The sequence below is a fragment of the Ornithodoros turicata genome, chromosome 3 (genome assembly GCF_037126465.1).
Source record: "Ornithodoros turicata isolate Travis chromosome 3, ASM3712646v1, whole genome shotgun sequence".
Classification (NCBI taxonomy): domain Eukaryota; kingdom Metazoa; phylum Arthropoda; class Arachnida; order Ixodida; family Argasidae; genus Ornithodoros; species Ornithodoros turicata.
In genome coordinates this window covers 67,438,065-67,460,353 of record NC_088203.1, presented here as the reverse complement: position 1 = coordinate 67,460,353, position 22,289 = coordinate 67,438,065, and the positions used below count along the sequence as shown (strand labels likewise).

General features: G+C 45.7%; 1 protein-coding gene across 1 annotated transcript in view; it reads left to right on the top strand.

The window, feature by feature from the left end:
* Positions 1–9,010: 9,010 nt before the first annotated feature.
* LOC135388567 (aminopeptidase N-like) overlaps positions 9,011–22,289 on the top strand; it is a 300,033-nt gene continuing 286,754 nt past the window's right edge. The window contains exon 1 of the mRNA XM_064618186.1: positions 9,011–9,089. The gene's annotated coding sequence lies outside the window, so the exon portion shown is untranslated. The remainder of the gene's footprint in view (positions 9,090–22,289) is intronic.

Here is a 22,289-nt window from a genome sequence, read left to right as displayed (position 1 = left end):
CAGGTTTCTAACTGGACCTGTCGTAGTTTAACACAAGTCGTATACTACTCGTGTGTGTTGGAAGGTGACGACAATAGAGCCAGATATAAGTTTGCAGCATAGAAGGCCGCACATACAGGGCGTTTCACCTAACGTGATAAATTCTAAGTGGAGACGTATACGCCGTAGGATTGTGGGACTTTTGGCAATTACCTTCTGGCAACTTTTGCCGACATTTAGGAAGGCTTTGGACAATTTTTAATTGGTGGAAATGCATTTTTTCACTCAAACTTGGAAAATTGCCAAGCACACCCCTATTTTTTTACAGAAATATAAAGTGCTCTCCGGATGACCGCAGACCCAACAAAGCCTATGCGCAGTAGCAACAGGAACGGTCGAAAACAGTAAAAGAGCTGCTTTAGTCCCGCCGACTTGATTGTTGCAAAAAATCGAGCAGATAAGGTGCGGCGAGACGAAGGAGTATCCCCGCCTCTTGTTTTACCTTTCTTTTCCCTGGTTTGATCTTGATGCTGGTGACGACCGCTACAAAGAAACCAAAACGAATCAAAGCGGGGACACTTCTTCCTCTTCCCGCACATTTTGAGCACGCTTTTTTGCAACAATAAAGCAGGCGAGGCTATAGCAGCACCTTTGCTAAGTTTTTTTCGACTATTTCTGTCGCTGTACTGTGCATAGTTTTCATTGGGTCTGCGGTTATTCGTAGCTGACTTGATGTTTCTGTTAAAGAAAGTAAGGTTCGCTTGGCAATTTTCAAAGCTTTTGATTGAAAAAATCCCTCAATTAAAAATTGTCCAAAGCTTTCCAAAATGGCAGCAAAAGATTCCAGAAGGTAATTGCCGAAAGTGCCACAATCCTCCGGGAGGTACGTTGCCAGTTAGAATCGTTTATCACTTTAGGTGAAACACCCTGTATGTATATGTTCATTAAAAAAAAAAAAAACACCATGCATTTTCCTCGCATATGTGACCCCTCAGAGAGTGCACTTGTTTCAAGCAAACTCCGAAGAGGACAAATTACACCACTGCCTAGTTTCCGCGATCTGATTGTGATGATGCATTTATTTCATTCATGAGCATGTTGTGTTATCCTGAAATGTTCGGAATGTTTGAAATTCCGTGCTATATTTTACAGCTGCCATTGCAGCTCTTGTAGTGTTATCTTGAACACCCAAACTGGGCTCCTTACATTTCATCTTGGCCGAGGCCAACTGTAGACTACAGAAGAATGTCGTGTGAAGTACCGTATAGATGACTTATTAATTTTGTTCATTTATGTATTTTGTAAACACTGCACTTGGCTCGCATTGTCATATTGAACTCATGACACATGTTTCTTGTTCGGGTTGTTTGTTACGAGAGCACACTGTCCAGAAGGGAGTAAATAAGGTTCTCTTTGAAGTGATTGGTATTTTTGTGCATATTATCGTAGCCAAATAATGTTCATCGGCTCAGTTAAAGAAGACTCAAATATCTGTATCAGGGATTGTGAAAAATGGTTTTGCTCAGATGACAAGGTGGAAGGCACTTCTGAAGGCTTGTCGTACAACTTACCTCGACCGAAATGACGAATTTCTACGTGAATCTGATGTGTACTGCACGGAATTGGTTTTGTGGTGTTTGCTTATTTTTGCTGGATCTAAGGTGCTTCGAACCAATTATGTGATGACAACGCATCAATGCGACGGCATTATTTACTCAGTTATGCTGAATGGTGCTTCAGCCCATTGATGTAGTGACGTTAAATAACAGCACCAAGATGATGATCCTTTAGTTCCATATGTCATGTGTACGTGTTGTGCGTACATGTGTCATGTGTTACAGAGCCTTTTATAGATAGAGGGAGGTCATTTTTGGTCCAAGGAAGCATATCGACTATTTGTTTAGCGTTATGAATATTTGTAACTGCTGGCGCAAGAATCGTTCAGTTTTTCCCTATTATACAAGGCAAAGTGTGGTCTGACCCTGTAAGCCATTCAGCCACTATTAATTCCAAAGCACCCCTTGTGGGCTGAATGACTGAGACCACATTTTCTGCTCGTCACTGCTAAATGCAGTCTACAAATTGATTTCACCTCTCAGCAGCTTCAAATGTTGATGTGATATAATTTCTAGAGCCTGAATGTGTTCATACATTGAGAACTTCTCTGCTTTGTTATCATCCAAGTCAAATGTCATTTTCCTTTTATGCATATTGTGTAATGTTTAACATTGTGTAGCTATACATCACTTGAAGTTCCTTGAAATAAAGCAGCCATGAAAGCTTTGAAACTGCTCTTCTCACGTGAAAATTATTTGTTGCAGCTAGTGGTAAAGCATATTGAATACCGTGAGGGTACGGTATGGAATATCCCATCAAAGCCTTATCATATCCCTGACTTGTCCCACGGGATGTCCCCAGGAAAAATCATAGGATGTCTTTTTGCAGACAACGGGATGTCCCATGGATGTCCGCCGGATATGTTTGGACATACCATGGATATCCTGTATCCCCAAATGAATATCCATAGGACGTCCTATGGACGTCATTGTGTCGTCTGGGCAGTAATGCCTGTTCGCAGTCGAAATTGAGACTGCGTCAGAGGGTGTTGGTCAATCACTAGATAACCAAATGGTTTCTCTGTTGCCTGCTCAAATGCACTGATAAAGTACAGTAATTGAGCTTTGCCGAAGATCTGGCGTCCTAAAAGTTCCAGTTGTGTGCGTGACCTTAAATTATTGAATAATATTATATATGCACTATTGTGAGATAATGTTCTATAGTTGACGTCATTGTGAAATAAGTACTGACAAAGAAAAATAATGGATGCGTTCTTATGATGTGATGCTCTCGTATAGAGATGAACCATTTCTTGCATCACATTCTTCTCAGTCATGAGATCGTCGACTATAATCAAGGTAGGCACGCTCTCATCCCATGTCTTTGGTAGCTCTTTCTGGAATGTAACCTCATTTGCGAAATCATTTTGCCAGGTCGCATCATATCTGCTAACGTAAAAGATTTGCTGTGGGCCTACAGTGAATACTGTAAGATTTCTTGGAATGTTACGAACGAAATAGGTTTTACCCGACATGGAAGGAACGCAAATAATAACCCTTGCAGGGTGGATAAAAGCAAACTGACCTTTGTCAGACATCACGATGCAAAAGTAAACGAGACAATGAATAAGTGATGATGTGAGAAATGGATTTATTGTAAATCTCACCAATACCCATCGATTTGATCGTCTTGACTTTTTGCGGAACGACGCTTCATTTCTATAAGACGCTCGTGTGCGAGGAACCTCCTCACAGCTTCTTTTCTGCTTCATATATTTCTTGTTTAAGTCGCCCTTTTTAGTCGTCCGCCGTCTCCCTCTCATCATATTCCTTTCCAAAACATCGAGTTAAAAGCTTCCATGCAGCTCCCATTTTGTGTAGAAAGTTGATAGGCGAGTTGATCGTTGGTAAATAACGATTGAAAGTCCCCGCTCGGGGATGTAATAAAAGTTGTGGAAAGGGAATAAGATGTATTTTGCATGTTGATGCATGTTCGCGAGAAGGACGCGAAACGCGCGGGGCGGTCTTGGCGCGCGCTCCTCCTTGTCGCAAAGTATCGTGCTCCAAATATCTCCCTATCTGGAGCGGAGGGTGCCGATGGTCACCAGTATCTCTTGTCGCCAGTATCTTCCCCGCTCTACTACTTCCGTATTATTCCTCCGGTCAATAATTATCCAACCATTGTCAAAACGTGGAACACATATATGCGAACGCGAAACAATAGGGCTCCGCTTCGGTCGATATCGCCAGTCGACAGTCGCAAACCAAAAAAAGAAGGGCAGCAACTCAGGAATGCATGCTTTCTATACATCCAAGAAAAAAACGGCGTTGTGCTTTTGCGAGCAATTATAATACAGAAGGGGATTCATTTCTTTTTACTTTTGTTCACTTGCACCCATATATTTAGCAAGAATACTATAGAGTGGAACGGGTAAATGAGAACATCATTCGCTACACACTGTAGCTCTTATCATTTTTAAACCAAACCAGTTTGCATATGTTCATAAGCATACGACCCTTCACTAAATGGTTGAGTCAGTAATGCTTCAATTAAAATAAAATAAGATAAAATAATGTCATTCCAATATCATTGACTGCAAGCTTCAGTACCCAACAGAGAAGTGCGCTTTGAGGCCCTTCTACAGGGTGTGAGAAGATTTCCGGACACATTTCAAAACGTTATTAAAAATCGTACGTAATAACAGTCACAATACAAATTGGCACAGTGCTGTAGTTCTGTCAAAAGTTTTATTTGAGCTCGCCCTTAATGTCCTACCGTCAATATGATAGGAATTGCAAGCTGCAGAAAATTCGTACCGATGCATTTTCAAAGGCCTATACCGCCTTCGTTAGGCTTAGGCGCTCTCCGTTTCATGCTGCATCGGGTGTTGCAGAGCCACGTCCAATCCCGAAATTGACGGGTCGCGTGGTCCAGTGCGTGCAGGTCAACCTGTTCGCCAGTGTTTTACGGAAACACTACGATTGACGCACTCCATTGAGCCCGCTTCGACGTGGTCTCCGTTCAGCCGAGTGCACATTGGAGCCTCCTTGCGCACTTCTCAAATGTTGTGGCAAACAACAAATAAATGATTATATGAAAAATAACGACAGCAGCAGATGTAGTGGGCCGAAATCAGAAAGCGCAGCCAAATGTACGAAGCAGACGACTGTGTCATCTGCTAAGAGTACCAACGACATTGAGTCATCGTTGTCGGTTCTTGTCCCGTGTGCGTCCTGTCTAGTCCCCTCACCTTCGCTGCTCCTTAGACTCAAGGATATGTTTCCGCTCAGACATTGCAAATTTTCTACGTGTCACTTCATTGTGCTCGGGCTGTTTTTTTTAATTCCGTGTTAGCGCCGCGAAGCAACTGTGGCTATGAGCGGCGTACAGACGTGGACAGATGGAGAGAGGACAGCAGGAAGGAGTGAGGAACAGGGGAGTTAGTTAGCGTCCTGGGCCGACATGAGGGGAAACTGTGCCAACATTCGTCTGGAAAGTCTTCGGAAAACCCAGGGAAAACCTCAGACAGCACAGCCGGTGACAGGATTCGAACCCGTGTCACCTCCCAGTCTCGGCGTGGAAAGCGATCATCCTAACCACTATGCCACGGGGGCTGGTAGTGCTCGGGCTGTAATGGCGTAATGGTGTTTTTTACCGAGCATAAAAACACAAAGGTAGCGTATTTAGTATCATTTTATTATATCTTCGACATCAATTTCGGTGTTGGAAGCGGCGCAGTAACAACCGATGCAGCATGAAACGCAGAGCGCCTAAGCTAACGATGGCGGTATAGGCCATTGAAAATGCATGGGCTCGGATTTTCTGCAGCTTCTAACCCCTGTCATATTTACCGTAGAACATTGAGGATAAGATCAAATAAAATTTTTGAAAACAAAAAACAAAAACAAACCACAGCACTGTCCAATTTGTATTGTGATTGTTATTACGTACAATTCTCCATAATGTTTGGAATGTGTCCGGAAATCTTCTCACACCCTGTACAGGTCTTGCGCTCACCTCACAGACTCGAAACTTTTCTGAGTGTATCCTGCCGACGCTGGTATAAAAGATTTATCGCAAGGATAATCATTTGCTGCGCGTCGTATTTTATGAGAGACACCAAAAAGACTCACTCTCGTCCTGGTACACACTACGTAAGAAATGATATCAACAACGGCAGGTTCATTTTTTAAATTTATTATCTGAGTTCCAAGAGTTCATTACACTGTGCGAGCCATCAAAAATCAAAATGTCTGCTCTGCTGCTGTTCAACTGATAAAACAGTGCGCTCGCTCGGGGAATCGGCAACGGATCGCGATCCCGGGCGTCATTGCGTCATCACGTCTGGTGTTCAAACTGCGAGAGCAGGTCCGCGTGCGGCTCGCGCGGGGACGCGGTTCGAGCGCACGGTTTTATCACTGTAACAGCAGCAGAGCAGATATTTTAATTTTCGATGACTCACACAAACTAAGGAACCCTTGGAACTGACAAAATACAAAAAAAATACCCTGCCGTTGTTGTTATCATTCCCCAAGTAATGTTTAACACGACGAGAGTGAGACTTTTTTGGCATCTCTCATAAAAATACGATCCACATCAGATAATTATCCTTGCGATAAAACTTTTATTCCAGTGGCAGCAGGATATATTCAGAACGGTTTTGAGTATGTGAGGTGAGCCTGTAGAAGGGCCTCAAAGCACACTGCTGTTGGGTACTGAAACTTGCAGTCAATGATGTTGGAATTACCTTATCTTATCTTATTTTATTTAGAGTAGAAATTATTAAATTATTGTTACCTTTATTATTTAGGGTACAAATTCCTATGAAGCACGCTACCCTCAGTGGTATTTGGTAAGTTAATATTTTGGGTGTGAGTGTGCTTCACTGCATGACAGGACCGCTTAAGTCGCTCCGATGGGATGACGCCGAAACAAATCACGTAAAAATAATACCTTCAAAAATAGACCTCTTAAAGATCAAACTTGCAACATAAACTCTTCAAGCTCTCTTCTATAGCACTCATAAACTCTTCTATAAATGATGAGAAAATCCACGCTGTCGAAATAAACTCAGAAAAATAAACTTTGCAGAATAAACACTTCGAAAGAAATCTTTTAAAATCCACCGTCCCTGATTGGTGGACAGCCGACGGACCTACGTCCGCCGCTGAAAATAGTACGCTCATCGCGCTTGGGACTAGCCAGGGCTAGAACTGTGAACAAGGATTTCGCTACACCGGAAGTAGGCGTATGTTGTCTGTCTGTATGTGACTCGTGTTGCCTACTTAGTTGGGGGAGGGGAGATGTTTTTTGTTCTGGTGGCTGGCGAATTTTTTTTAGTCGTGTATCCTGGCCGGCTTTATCTCTCTCTCTGTCTCTTTTTATGTGTGTGCATGCTTCCTTGGTCTTGCTTTAGCTTCAACGCATATTGCAGCCACTTTAAATATGCTACATGTAATTGATAGCTTGCATACTAACATGCGGTGCGAATGACCGTCGCTGCGCAATCCGTTCATCTCCATCCAGCCAGCCATCTTCTCCGCCCGGAAGCCCGTTAGCCTTGCTCAGAGTTCAGCGCTCAGCTGGCTCAAGAGTCAAGAGTTCGTTTCTTCATTCTTACAAGAATTCATACGCGCATCATCCTCATCACTTTTAAACTGGATGCATCGGAATCCAAAGTTTTATTTAAGAAGTGTAATTGATAACAGTATACAAGCATGAGTAAGAATCATATCATAATAGCATGTTCCGCCGAAACGCACATCGTGTGGCTCATAAACTAACATACGGAACATTACCTTCCTAAGCCTATGCATGATTTATTTTAAAGGAACTGTAAAGTGAATTGCAACCCAAACCTGAATGCCCTCGAGCTTCGGATAGTCCAGCAGTCACGCCGGCAAAACTATCGTTCTTACGAGGGCACGCCGGAGAGACAGCACGACACGATGCCACCCGCAGAGTCGTCGACGCAGGATGAATTGCCGTCATCGCTGTCATCTGGCCACGTGGGAAACCGCCTTTATGTGTAATAAAAATGTTGAGAGCCTCATAGCGCAAATGTGGTATTGCTCCTTCAGTTCCTCAGAAAACCCCCAGACAGCACAGCCGGACGAATACGCCGGTTCTCGTCCGATTCATCTGGGCTTTCCTTCTTTCTCCATCGTGGCGAATCATCGAGTAATCATCACAAAATTCTTTTGCGGGGTTCCCCCCTTAATTTCTAACTTTGTCGGGCGCGTACGCGGCCGTTCCCTCGCTGCCCGCATTGTCCGTCTGATGCACTGATGTATAAAGGCTGGATCGCGCATGGGAGAGGGGCTCGTGGGGGAGAGGCGTGCATTCGGGCCGCCATGTTGGGAGGCCCTAAAACGCAGTGTGTGCCCATAGAAAACAATGGGAGGTAAGGGAGATTGTGAGTATTTATTGCGCTGCAGGCGTTGAGTGTTGTTTGTCATCACACAATTTTGTAAGGTGCCAGTATATTGATGTATCCTAACAGTATTTCACAGGTGTCCTGTCGTTCGATTCTTAATTACGTTATGTTTTGCATTCCGAAACTAGACCGTCACGGCAGTGCAGCGCTGGGGATTGTACTACAGTACGTTTCTTAGCCAATATTTCAATAAGAAACGATGTGAGGTTAACAACAACCATGTATGTAATATCCCGTGCTGCGTTCTGGACAAAAATTGTTCCATAAAGTTCCATCGTGGTCTTATTATGACGTAATACCGAACTTGTGCGCGAAGGTAATTCAAAGAAATGAATGTGGCCCTTGCTTCCGCAGAGAACACCGTGTACCATGCTAGCAATGCATGCAAAAAAGCGCTCGAGTGTTCGCACATATATTGATGACAACACTACCTGTGTAGTGTAACATGTTCTTTCAAGCATATTATGCACTCAAACTGTATTTGCCGCCGGGTAAAATGCAAGTGTGCTCGATTGAACGTCGGAAGAGCGATCGAGCAACCTGCATCCAGTGCTCGTTTTGGGCAAAAAAAAAAACACTACATAATGGTCAAATAAATGTACAGAATGGACGCCTATTTATTCCTTGATGAAGAGTGACTCACCTGTATAAGTTTAGGCCCTGTAACCTTGCCAGTACGGTTGGTACGACCGTAATTGCAAGAAGTTGCCATGATCGCTCCGGCGGCTGTTGTGGGCACCGTAAGATGGCGGCCGGTTTCTTCACGCTCGCGCTCCCTATCCGCGATCCAGCCTTTTACGATCGAGATCAGTGGTCTGATGAGGCAATGGATCACTTCTTTCTTTTTTGCCCCTCTTATACGTCCATCTGTCTCCAATTTCTGGCCATCCCCTTCCGCAACTTTTCTGTTCCCTTATCCTTATCCTCCATCGTATCGGTTGGGATTCATCTGCCCCATCAGCTGTTTTCCATGCTGTACTATCGTTCATCTCGTCATCCCATTAGTCATTCCCTTGCACCGACACATTGACCCGTGGCCTATTGCCTCTGGCTATGTGCCACACCAGTTAGAAGAAGAAGAAGCAGAAGAAGGAACCACGTCCGATATTTTGCAAAGGTATGAGCAAAACTCCGTATCTTACTTCGTTCAAAGGCACAGACAGGTTTAGGGATACACTTAGGAACTTATATCTATGTAAGACTTGTGCTCTCAATTGGTACTTTCAGCTTTATTTCAGCGTACTATGTATATCTCAGCGCATTTCAGGCATGACAGGACAAGTATAGGCCCGTGATGGAACGCTGTTTCAGGGTATTGTAATAGTGTATGAACTCTTCGATAATCGATGTCGTGAATGATTCGTGCATGGACTTTATATGAGGGCAGTAGGAACTCTATAGTTGAAAGGTGACACCTCTCCCGCCGGGGTACAGCTCTGTACACTGATTGTTTGGGGGGAGGATGCAAGTAACTTCTTTGGGCATGGGCATTGCAACTTGGACCCTCGCTTGCACAAACAACGGACGTTTCATATCCAGCCTGACAATCACAAAATTCGCGGTCACCACCTCGCCGGCGCGCTCCGCCATTATGCTCAGCCCCTATGCGGGAAGCGGCCTTACAGGATGTGAATAGAATGGGAGGCAGCGTTTATGCCAATTAACAGCACACCAGAATAAAAATTTTAAGATGTCATCGTCTAATACAGAAGAACACCATCAAGAGAACCCCTGGAGACATGAATTGCGCTAGCAGAATATAAGTGTAGTGCACTCTGGCCAAATGAATTTTAATGCATTGCGCCAATGGGGATTTCGTCGATTTTTGCACAGGGCCCATGTTTAGATTACGATTTGTCGACAAAGACAGTCAAATTCTGGAAACGTCATCGCCTATTTTTAGTCAGTACGTCCTCCAGGACACATACCAACCACGGGATGATGTGTGAGTGTTGACCCTGACGCACCCTGGGTTTTCAAAGTTGCGACTCAAACAGGGTTCCCAGTCCCAGTCTTATCGTAATACGCATGCGCTGAAACTGTATGGCAGGTCTGAAGGAGTTCGAAAGGCGGACAGTCATTCTTTCCGGAACTCCAAAGGGCTGACACAACAGACAACTTTGCGTTGAGTGAGTAATATACAAATGATACCGGTTTATATTTTATATCGCTTTTATATTAAACTATACTACTTGACAAAATTGTCCATTTGGCCATTTCGAGTGCCGTTTTGGAAGTGATTTTGCCAAACGCGACCTTTCAGGGTGCAACAGGGGAACAATATACGGGGTTCAAACGCCGTGATCTTGCTTCTACATATACATATTACAAAATCAGCTTAGGACATCTTTAATATTATTTTTATATCCAATGACAGAGCCCCGTAGTTGATGAAATTGGCCATTTGACCATTTCGAGTGCCGTTTTGGAAGCGATTTTGTCAGACGCGACCTCTCAGGGTGCAACAGGGAACAAGGAACTGGGTTCAAACCCCGTGATCTTACTTTCGCATATTCACTCTTAAAAATGAACTTAACCACATGATACGCTCCTAGCCAATCATCATCCCGAATGACAACATGCGCGCCCTAGATTTGCTGAAAACGGGAGGCGGGGCCATTATGCACGGCACAGAATAGACTCCGCCTCCCGTTTTCAGAATCTCGGCCGAGCACTTTGTCATTCGGGATGTTGGTTGGCTAGGAGCGTGCTATGTGGTGAAGTTCATTTTTAAGAGCGTACATATTACAAAATCAGCTTAGGAGATCTTTAAAGTAGCACAGAAGTCATTTTTAACACACAGTTTTCTTCCTATAAAACTGCTCAGTAGGCCAGTAACATGCGCCATGCGAAGTAATTCACACCACAGAGTCATGATTATCGCAGAAATTGAATTTAAAGTACGTCGCAAAAAGCGATCGTGCGCAACGGCGGTGAAGAGCTGTACGAGCCTGTGATCTGCCTGGAACCTCGCGTTGATGCTATCAGGAGAACGCTCGCTGATTGGTCTAGAAAAATGTTGTCTTCTACTCCTCTGTCGTCTGCTGACCCGGCTGTTCGGGGTTCTGAAAAAACCTTTCTCCTCGCTCGGTAATGATTCGGCCGCTCTTCTATCCCCAATTCTCCGGGAGAACTGGCAAAACTGGTTTACGGCGGCAAAGGGATACGGGGTTACGCCCCATTTCGTCCAAACGTTTATTTCGTCCAAGTACTCACAACGTCCAAATATTTAATTCGTCCGAAAAAAAAATGGACGTACTGCACACTTGGACGAAATGAACAGGCGACTACAAACTTGCCCAGCGTACCGTCCAATAGCTCATTTCGTCCAAATGGGGGAATGCCCAAAGGCCCTGCTGCTTTCGGCAGGCGGCTGCATGGCGGCATTCATGAAAGCACAGGAATTATCAGTTCGCCTCCACGGTGTTCCATTTTGACACTGGATGAACAGCAGGTGACTGTATTCATGAAAGCAAACGGATTATTGGTCAAATGGGGAATCACAGAAAACACAAACTCGTTCACAAGACCGCCGACCTACAGTGACCGTCTAGTTAACAATGTGTTGTTTTCTATATCTTGTTCTCGCTGAGTACCGCGTTTCCCAATGTCAGTTATCTTTCCTGGAAACGTCTAGGGATCTGAAAGGAAACTTGCCTGCGTTGCTGTTTCCAGCGTGCATCGACCTTAGTACCGTGTGCAAAAAGATCAACGTCCTTTTCACAAACGGCGTGTTCCTAAAGAATTAGGCTTGGACTTGGTCATACAGGTCATTTTCGTGGTCCGCCAACCACGTACTTAAAACATCTACTTTGCGGGGTCCGTGTTAGACTGTACTCAGGTGGGGTCGATTCTGACTCGATGGCAGAGCTCCAGGGGTACCAATGGTCCAAGACCTCGAGAGGGAAGCCGCTTTTGCTAGTTCGCAGCCATGCAAATGAACCCGTGATGTACGAGTACGTATTCCACTCGAACTACACTGCACGAGATGGCGAATGTACAGCATACTATGTGTGCGGCGGATGCCGTTACCGAAAGGAACGCGAGCACGTCCAGGGATTCGCAATTCCCCGCCTCAAAGTCAAAGCCGGCGTTGTCTACGGTAGCCCAGAAGATTGTCATCACATCTGCAGCCCAGAGTCCCAGGTTGAACCAAAGGTTTGTATCTATTTCTTCAGATAACTATTTTACACCATCATGGCCCCGTTGTTGTATTGCACCTAAATTGTTTTCTTGTATAGTGTTTGACGTATCCCATCTATACCATGCGCATGTGTTCCAGGTATCGGCGAAACACTTCGAAAGAACCACCAGGGAGGAGATATTCCAGGGAATGGTCAACAAGCCACAGGAAGCCTACAATGTTCTTCTGCAAAAATTTGTTGACCAGCACGCAGATGTCCCCCGCGATAGATGTGCAGACATCGAGAGGCATCTTCCCGTGTTCCGGTATGTGAGCTGCTATCTTCAGTGTTATTTGGTGGACGGCCTTGTTCGGTTAACATCGACGAAAGGCCGCCGGGTGGGTGGGCGGGTGGGTGGCTGTGCGCTGGCTTGGGCACTCTACCCTGGGCGGTCGTTAGTCCTGCAGCGAGCTGCAGTAGAAATTTAGGGCCCGTGGTTGTGGCGAACCGTTATTGTTAGCCTTTCCTGTCCCTATAATTGGGGGGGGGGTACACGTATTACAGGATTCCGATACAGTGTCTCCCAAGGTAACCTGACCAGACCGTTTTACAATCAGAGCGGTAAACGGAAGAGTGAGGCGATCATTGTGGTACTTGAGTTAGAAACAGGTGCTACACCACGAGTTGCACCTGTTTCTAATTTAAGTACCACAAAGATCGTCGCAGGTTTTCGTTTATCGCTTTATTCGTAAGACAGTCTGGTCAGGTTATCTCTGCTGGACACACTGTACAGTAGATGGTAGACGCTCCCCGTGCCGTTGACAAATTATTTTCTTCTTATAATCTCTCTGTTTCTGACAGCTCGGTCCGTTCGACGTATCAAAGGCACTTAAATATGAGGTACCCTGTTCTCCATGGAATTGGAGATCCTGCGGACACGTGGGAGGGGCTCACGAAGACGTGGGAGGACTCGCGGTCGGGAGCACCAGGGTCGTACATGATACTGCAGCGTTCGGATCCACCCTTTTTGGCTATTTCATCGGATCTGGACCTGGACATGTTACACGCTTCCCACCACTGGGTGTGTGATGGGACCTTGTCCTACAAACCGGCGATGTTCGCTCAACTCTATTCCGTTCACGGTTTCGTACGGTGCGAAGCCGTTCCACTCGTGGTGGGACTTCTGCCTGATAAAGCTGCTACGACATATACAGCTTTCTTCCAGGCTGTTAAGGACGCACTCGAGAGGAGCTATGTGTGCACTTATAGGCGACCATGTCAGAACATTCTTTGCTAATAAAATTATGCTTTATCTATGCCCTGTGCTACCGGACTAATCTTTCGATAGCACTTGAGCAAAATGTCATTTGTCTTATTTTGCTTGCTCTCACGCACGATATATGTAAGTGATTTATTTGCCGCGATCCATCATTCACAGGCACAGTACAGTGGGAGCAATGTCATCAGGAATCGGTCACTTTGATTTTGAGCAAGCCGCCATGCGCGCATTTCAGTCAGTCTTCCCACAGTCGACAACAAAAGGCTATCTTTTCCACTTCGGCCAGTGTCTTCAAAGAAAGCTTGGCGAGCTCGGCCTCAAGGTAACCACCCGTATGATTACTTCCGGTATTCTGTGTTATGCTGTGTAAATTTCAGAGATTACATGCCTCTCAGATATTTTGAACCCAATATCAAGTGAGTTTGTCTAATCGGTGTAACCACTCTTCTCGCAGAGGAATGGAAAATCAGCGACCCAATATCCTTCACAGTTTTGGTCTCTATTTTGAGCTTGTGTCGTACTATGTTTGGGTATATACACAATATCTGTACACACAATAAGTGCATGGCTGTTATTTGTGTTGAAATTCTCTGCGCCCACATTTGCCAAAAGAAGAAGAAGAAAAAAATAAGTCCTCTCACGTGTCGGAGGCGACAACGGACACATAATTTCAACAGTTGACATGCTCTTTATTCTTATTTTTGTGTTTGTGTGTGTGTCGTGAGAACGTGCCCATAAAAGTAAGGAGATATGTTATGCTCAATGCAGAGTCTCTATTCCGGCAATGGAGCTTATGGTGCTCAAGGGTTCGACGGCGTCCGAGCTTGGCTGCGCAGGTGTGCCGCACTCAGTGTGCCTCCGCCGGAACTTGTGGAGCCACACTGGAGATTTTCTCTGAAGCCAACGAGACCACGGTTGGAAGACCCCAGGATGGAAGCGGCCCTTTGCCTTTACGTAGACTACTTCGAGCGGCAGTGGCTTACCAACGTTCCTCTGTGGAATTATTTTGCGGATGAGGACGATCTCCGCACAAACAATCCCGCCGAAGGGTGGCATAATTCGCTGCGAATGAAATGAAAAAATGAATGAATGAAAAAGCCAACCCCACATGACGCTTTCGAAGTTCCTCGTCGAATTTCAGTCAAGCATACACAATGCTAACCAGGTAAGCAACAAATTCGCATAATCAGGGAACTATATTCTCCGAAATATAGTTATAGTGTAATTAATAGAATATAGCATATATACTTCCTCGCTTGCTTTCTTTGTATTTATGCTTCTTACAGCCACTTGCAGGTACGCATTCGGCAGCTGCTGAACGGGGCTTCGCCAAACAGGAGACGACGCAATTTCGTGGAGAACAACGCGGCGATACAAGAGGCTCGCTCTTCCTTCTCATGGGCGTACGGAAGATACAGCTCAGGGGAAATGATGCTCGAGGCACCCTTCAGAGACGTAACAGAGCAGTTTGCTCATGGCATCAATACATACATGCAGCGCATGTCCCACTTGCTGGGCCATGCTAACTGATAAATTAGTTGTTCAAAGGAAAAAATAAATAAATAAACAGAGCGAGCTGAGCATTTGTTTTTCGCTTTCACTCGGTGTATAGCATCTTTCAGTGGGAATCTTTAAATCTTACCTTCAACTAATAAGTCAGTTGTTGGAATGAGAAAAATTTTAAATAATAATAATTAAACAGAGCAGGCATTTGTTTTTCGTTTTACTCGGTGTATGGCATGGCATCTTTCGGTGGGAATGTTAAATCCTACCTTCGATCGTAAACGAAGCAATTGTTCACTCGTATTTGGGGATCCCCCTCCCTTTTCGGACGAAACAAGCGTTTGGACGATACGGGTATTTGGACAGGTTGGGCAAGTTTTCCCCCCTCTGATTCAGTTCGTCCAATGCCCACCACGTCCAATTTTTTTCGGACGTACTGTGTACTTGGACGTTGTGGTTACTTGGACGAAATAAACATTTGGACGAATCGGGGTGCTACAGGGATACGGCGCTGACCCCCATTGACCGGCGAACCAGAACGAGTTCTCCTTGTAGCGTCATCGGTGACGTGCCATCATACCTTCTCCTCTTTGTAATACCCGGAGTGGCGAGTTAAGGGTGAAGGCGCGGACCCATGTTTATGTGAGTTTTTTTTCTGGGAAACAAATTGCACACATCAAAACACCTAACGGCATTCGGTAAAATGACACACACACTTTCATCAGACGTTTTAACCTGATTTTTTTTTTGCGACCTCCTGTAATCCTTCAATATTATTGTTGTATCAAATGATATTAAGCCACGAATTTGATGACATTGGCCATTTGGAGTGCCGTTTTGGAAGCGATTTTGTCAAAGGCGACAGGGTGCAACCTCTCAGGGTGCAACAGGGGAACAAGGTACTGGGTTCAAACCCCGTGATCTTACTTTCACATATACATGTTACAAAATCAGCTTAGGACATCTTTAAAGTAGCACATAAGTCATTTTTAACACCCAGTTTTCTTCCTATAAAACTGTTCAGTAGGCCAGTAACATGCACCATGCGAAGTAATTCACACCACAGAGTCATGATTATCGCAGAAATTGAATTTAAAGTATGCCGCAAAAAGCGACCGTGCGCAACGGCGGTGAAGAGCAGTACCAGCCTGTGATCTGCCTGGAACCTCGCGCTGATGCTATAAGGAGAACGCTCGCTGATTGGTCTAGAAAAATGATTTTTCAAACGCGATTTTGTCAAACGAGACCTCTCAGGGTGCGACAGGGGAACAAGGTACGGGGTTCAAACCCCGTAATCTTACTTTCACATATACATATTGACATAATGATGACAAAATCACGATAACAAAATCACAGGAGGAACAGCCGTGCCGGAACTTAGCCGTGCTCTTGATATCCTAACCAAATTAGATGGGAATGTAACAACATTGATGTCAGAAGTAAAAGCTCTACAGGTAAATCAACAATCTACAGACAACGCTATATCTGTCCTTTCACACAAATTAAGCCTTGTCGAAGACGAAATAACTTCGATTAAGGACACGCAATTTGGTCTCCTTCAAAGACTTCAGTCCGACGTGGAAGAGCTCCGTGCACATAACTCTCAAACCACTGCACATGTATCGTCCATAAATAGTCGGCTAAACGACCTCGAGGCATAGCTGGGCGAACTCACTCATGAGGGCGCTCATGAGTGCCCCTCACCCTCACCTCACGCCTTTGAGGTGAGGGTGAGTGAGTGCAAGCCCGCGATCAGGCCATCCGTGAGTGCAATCATGAGGTTCTTAACCCTCATGAGGTCTCCTGTGAGTGCACTCATGAGGTCTTGCCCTCACGAAGTCTCCTGTGAGTGCACTCATGAGGTTTTGCCCCTCATGAGACCTCCTGTGAGTGCACTCATGAGGTCTGAGGGGCGCCAGGTCTGTGTGAGTGAAGTCACTGGTGAGGCCTGAGGGGTGTGAAGTCAGTATGAGTGCATTCAGAAATGAGGTCAAATGACGCTTACGAGACGTGGGCAAATTATGAAGGCACTAGTGATATGGTTCCAGCGATCCAGCTACCGGCAGGGTGCACTTTAAAGGACTGGAGTTCCCGTTTTAGCAATTTCGTCTACACACTAAATTTCAAAACACCATTTTTGGTGTAATTCGGCGGTATCATAACTGACTCCCTTTTTGGTGTATATCGACACCCTTTGGAAAAGTTACACCCCTCAGAAAAGGTGTATTCCTTACACCCAAATTGGTGTATTTCAACGGTATCATAACTGACTCTCTTTTGGGTGTAATCCTACACCCAGTGGAATCTGTACACCCTTCTGGAAAGGGTGTAAATGGAGTGCACCATGTGTCGTATATGGGACACGGTGAAATGAAGTCCGCGAACGCGTCTGAGGAATGTCTGAAGATGCCATGGCTGGGCTCTGGAATCTCAATAATCTAATTCCAGCAACCACTGTAAGCCAAACTGATACAGATACATAAATGATACGGATGATACAGATGAATACATATAAATAAATAAAATAAAATAAAATATAATAAAAATAAAATTAATAAATACAGATATTAGTACAAATTTTGTTCACTTGAACATACATACTTTAACATCGTGTTTGTTAGTGCAATATGTACCCTTGTATTCGTTATGCAAATGCTCTCTTCCTCTGTTCTGTGAATACACAACTTTTTGCTCTGTCAATCCTTTATCGTAATTATTTTTTGCTGAATATGCACTGCACTTGCTTACCACACTGTATTGGGCTGACATCTGATATAATGTCCACAAAAACATTGGGCAGGACAAGTAATTTTTACTTTATGGTATTAGTTAATTATGAAGTCATGTCGTAAATATTAGCTACTGACAGCACAAGGAGGTACTTCGTTATTCGCCACATATCTATTCATTGCCTTTTCTTAAGAAAATGTCAAACTGGAACACATGTTTCACCCACTGTGGATATCCCCCAAGTAAAAGTCTCATTAGTGTATATGTTGTTCATTTACACCATATTTACACCAAAATGTGATAACACGTTGGAAAGAGGGTGTTTCGAAACACTAACACCCCATTAACACCACTTCTGGTGACTGTTTTTTCCGTAGAAGGTGTAATAGGGGAGTGTATGCAATGTTACACCCTAATTACACCTCAAACACACCAAAAAAGGTGTTCTGAAATTTACAGTGTACGTCGCGCTGGGAACACAGCCAAGCGTCCTGAGCTGACGGATTAGTCGGTGATATGGTTCAGGCGACCCAACTACACGCAGTGTGCACTTTAAAGGGCTGATGTGCCAGTTTTTAGCAATTTCGTCTACTTCGCGCTGCAAACACAGCCAAGCGTCCTGAACTGACGGATTAGTTGGTGATATGGTTCCAGTGATCCATCTACCGGCAGGGTGCACATTAAAGGGCTGGTGTGCCTGTTTTTAGCAATTTCGTCTACGTCGCGCTGGGAACACAGCCAAGCGTCCTGAGCTGACGGATTACTTGGTGATATGGTTCCAGCGACACAACTACACGCAGTGTGCACTTTAAAGGGCTGGTGTGCCCGTTTGTACCAATTTCGTCTACGTCGCGCTGGGAAGACAGCAAAGCGTCCTGAGCTGACTGATTACTTGGTGATATGGTTCCAGCGACAAAACTACACACGGTGTCAACTTTAAAGGGCTCGTGTGCACGTTTTTAGCAATTTCGTCTATTTTGCCCTGGGAACAGAGCAAAGCGTCTTGGCTAACAGATTACTTGGTGACACGGTTCCAGCCAGCCGCCGGCTCTAAAGCGAAACGCACCGCCTCGAAAATATTGTCGCCACCGGCGTGCGAGCTCGGAAGATCTCTGATTGGCTGCGCATTATATGTATAAATATTTGGATGCTCATTGGTCTCCAAGAACTGGCGTCAGTTTCCTTCGCGCTGATTGGGCGAGAGTCATTTGATTGAGGCGCGCGTATCCAAACGGTCGGTCGAACCAGCCGCCGGCTCTAAAGCGAAACGCACCGCCTCGAAAATATTGTCGCCACCGGCGTGCCAGCTCGGAAGATCTCTCATTGGCTGCGCATTATATGTATAAATATTTGGATGCTCATTGGTCTAAAAAACTGGCGTCAGTTTCCTTCGCGCTGATTGGGCGAGAGTCATTTGACTGAGGAGCGAGCATCCGAACGCGCGAACCGCTCAACGGAAGCAGTCGAACGGAGGAGAAAGAAGAACGACAGAGGAGACATCGCGTCTGTCCGGCCACGCGTGTGTAGTTTGAGGGCTTTGAATGCTTTACATTTACATTGTGGCGAACTGCTAATGTGAGAACGGAATGGCACATCCACCTCATCATCACAACAGCGGAAAGACGAACATGACATGGAATCCCTGCACCTCCAAAGGACGCAGAAATCGTCAGAGAGGAAGTCTGCACTCTTTCCGACGTACTGCAGGTGAACGGTAAGACAAGTTTGATTACTTTTTTGTGACTGAAGGAAGTAATGCAGGTTTATCACGTTAAGTGTATTACGTACAACATTTACGAGTCACTCGGTACGTTAGCGGCGTTTCATTGTGCAGTGCATTGCCGTAACTTGTACGTTTCTGATATGCCGTTAATCAAATTATGTGTGGTTATGCTAGTTGCCCCTCATGCACGTCGCAGCCGTTCATTCACTGTGATCTACGAACATTCGTGACAAATGCCTTGGTGTTCAAATACGAAATCAAGATAGATTGCCTATCATAGCAATGATTTTCGTGCAGAGTTACGGATCATCAATATATTTTTTGTTTTGTTTTAGTTCTCCCACAGCCATCGGCAACAACGACGCACATAGCTCAGCATTGGCTTTTGAACGGCCCTTGGATGTCGAAGCACCTAAAGCTCCAGTGAAGCCTGTTACAAGACGTAAAAAGATATGTACTGTAGCTTTTTCGAGGCAGTTCCCGAGGACAAATAAAGTTGATTTGTCATACACCATCGCTTTTTGATTGTCTGCTTCGGGACAGCATGATCGTTGCTCTACAGCAAGACAGCAAGCGCTGAAGTCAAACGGACGAGTCTGGGGGGTAGGGGGGACGAGAAGAGAGACGAAAAACCCGAGGAGAGAAGGGGAAGGAGGTTGGGAAAGGAGGTCGGTCTGCGCATGCGCACTGGGCCCCAGCTTTTTTCCCGCGCTGCAGCTCGGGGACGCTGTGAGTGGCTCCTCGAGATCACGTGGTTTGGGCGCCCGCCATTTTCCCTGGACCATTGCGTAAACGGCAGCTTCCGGCGGATGGTCGAACGGAGGAGAAAGAAAAACGACAGAGGAGACATCGCGTCTGTCCGGCCACCCGTGTTCTCTCAGACTTCGGACTGCAACCGTTGTGCACGCAGACGCTAGGGGTAGTTTGAGGGTTTTGAATGCTTTAGATTTAGATTGTGGCGAACTGCTAATGTGAGAACGGAATGGCACATCCACCTGATCATCACAACAGCGGGAAGACGAACATGACATGGAATCCCTGCACCTCCAAAGGATGCAGAAATCGTCAGAGAGGAAGTCTGCACTCTTTCCGACGTACTGCAGGTGAACGGTAAGACAAGTTTGGTTACTTTTTTGTGACCGAAAGAAGTAATGCAGGTTTATCACGTTAAGTGTATTACGTACAACATTTACGAGTCACTCGGTACGTTAGCGGCGTTTCATTGTGCAGTGCATTGCCGTAACTTGTACGTTTCTGATATGCCGCTAATCAAATTATGCGTGGTTATGCTAGTTGCTCCTCATGCACGTCGCAGCCGTTCATTCACTGTGATCTACGAACATTCGTGACAAATGCGCGTTGGTGTTCAAATACGAAATCAAGATCGATTATCTAGGATAGCAGTGATTTTCGTGCAGAGTTACGGATCATCAAAATATTTTGTTTTGTTTTGTTTTAGTTCTCCCGCAGCCATCGGCAACGACGACGCACATAGCTCAGCATTGGCTTCTGAACTGCCCTTCGATGTCGAAGCACCTAAAGCTCCAGTGAAGCCTGTTACAAGACGTAAAAATATATGTACTGTAGCTTTTTCGAGGCAGTTTCCGAGGACAAATAAACTTGATTTGTCATACACCATCGCTTTTTGATTGTTTGCTTTGGGACAGCATGATCGTTGCTCTACAGCAAGACAGCAAGCGCTGAAGACAAACGGACGAGGCTGGGGGGTAGGGGGGACGAGAGGAGAGACGAAAAACGCGAGGAGAGAAGGGGAAGGAGGTTGGGAAAGGAGGTCGGTCTGCGCATGCGCACTGGGCCCCAGCTTTTTTCCCGCGCTGCAGCTCGGGGCCGCTGTGAATGGCTCCTGGAGATCACGTGGTTTGGGCGCCCTCCATTTTCCCTGGACCATTGCGTAGACGGGAGCTTCCGGCGGATGGTTCCAGCCACCAAACTACCGACAGGGTACACTTTAAAGGGCTGGTGTGCCCGCTTTTAGCAGTTTCGTCTACGTCGCGCAGGGGACACAGCCACGTGTCCTGATCTGACTGACTGCTTGGTGATGTGATTCCAGCGACCCAACTACAGGCATGGTGCACTTTAAAGGGCTGGTGTGCCGGTTTTTAGCAATTTCGTCTACGTCTCGCTGGGAACACAGCAAAGCATCCTGAGCTGACTGATTACTTGGTGATATGGTTCCAGTGACCCAACTACCGGCAGGGTGCACTTTAAATGGCTGGTGTGCCGATTTTTAGGAATTTCGTCTACGTCGCGCTGGGAATACAGCAAAGCCCAGGACACTTGGCTGTGTTCCCAAAACTAAAACTAAAAACGTGCACACCAGCCCTTTAAAGTGCACACTGCCGGTAGTTGGGTCACTGGAGCCATATCACCAAGTAATCAGTCAGGTCAAAAAAAAGTCAGTCAAAAGTCAGTCAAAGTCGTCAGTCAAAGTCAGTCAAAAAACAGGTGACTGGAGGCCCTGCGGCGACTATCGCGCGTTAAACCTGGCCACTACTCCCGACCGTTACCCGCTTCCCAATATCTCTGACATTACCGCGGGATTGTCTGGTGCTTCCATCTTCTCCAAAATCGATTTAATGAAGGCTTATCACCAGATACCCATGGCGGAAGACGACATCGCCAAAACAGCAATCATCACTACATTTGGACTATTCGAATTCATCCGCATGCCTTTCGGGCTACGAAATGCGGCACAATCGTTCCAGCGATTTATTGACAACATCACACGAGGGCTACCTTTTGTATTTGCCTACCTGGATGACCTGCTCGTGGCCAGCGCTTCCCAGGAGGAGCACTTAACACATCTCCGCGCCTTGTTCCAGCGGTTAGCCGATCATGGTTTGCTCATCAACGCTGATAAGTGCGAGTTTGGAGTGCCTGCCTTGGAGTTTCTCGGTCACCGTGTTGATGCCCAAGACATCACTCCCCTTGCGAGCA